Source organism: Bison bison, unplaced genomic scaffold, assembly GCF_000754665.1.
Source record: "Bison bison bison isolate TAMUID 2011002044 unplaced genomic scaffold, Bison_UMD1.0 scf7180017864270, whole genome shotgun sequence".
Taxonomy (NCBI): domain Eukaryota; kingdom Metazoa; phylum Chordata; class Mammalia; order Artiodactyla; family Bovidae; genus Bison; species Bison bison.
The window spans coordinates 1768336-1768968 of NW_011494842.1; the positions used below are offsets into that span (position 1 = coordinate 1768336).

Here is a 633-nt window from a genome sequence, read left to right on the forward strand (position 1 = left end):
CGTTCCCCTCTCGCCCACTGTGGTGTTTCTGGGCCGAGTGGGGCCGGGCAGAGGAGAGCGCGCGGGCGTCTGTTTGTGTCGTTTGCAGAGAAACACCCTTACCTGGTTTATGTTTGTTAATAATGGATTGGACTTGTTTACTGATCGGAGCAACCATTTCAGGCTTGTCCCTGGATTCTGATGTGGTGCGGGTAGCAGATACGAGCTGTGACGATCACAGTGGTGATGACTCCATCAGGAGCCCTGTTCCATCACTGGCGTTCAGCTCAGTGCATGCAGGGTCCCCTCACGCCCGAGACAGCGTCTATCAGTGTTGCTGCTTCAGACTTGGGGAAATGAGACCTTGGGCTTCAGTCATTCGCCCCGGGCCCTGCAGCACATAACAGGCTGATTGAAACCCAGAACCCTGAAGTCCTCGCAGACTGCCTTATTTTGTCCAAGTGATGGGTAAAAATTGCACAGGTGGGACTTCCCTGGTGGTTCAGGGGTTAGGTTCCTTGCTCCCGAGGCAGGGACACAGGTTCGGTCCCTAGTCCAGGGACTGAGATCCTGCATGCTGTGCAGCCAAAGCGGGGGAAATCACACAGGTCGAAAGGTCACGACTGATAAGGGGTGAGTTGTTTATCAGCATCA

General features: G+C 54.7%; 1 protein-coding gene across 7 annotated transcripts in view; it reads left to right on the forward strand.

Annotated features, from left to right (window-relative positions):
* DST (dystonin) overlaps positions 1-633 on the forward strand; it is a 387754-nt gene that overhangs the window by 307942 nt on the left and 79179 nt on the right. The window lies entirely within an intron of this gene.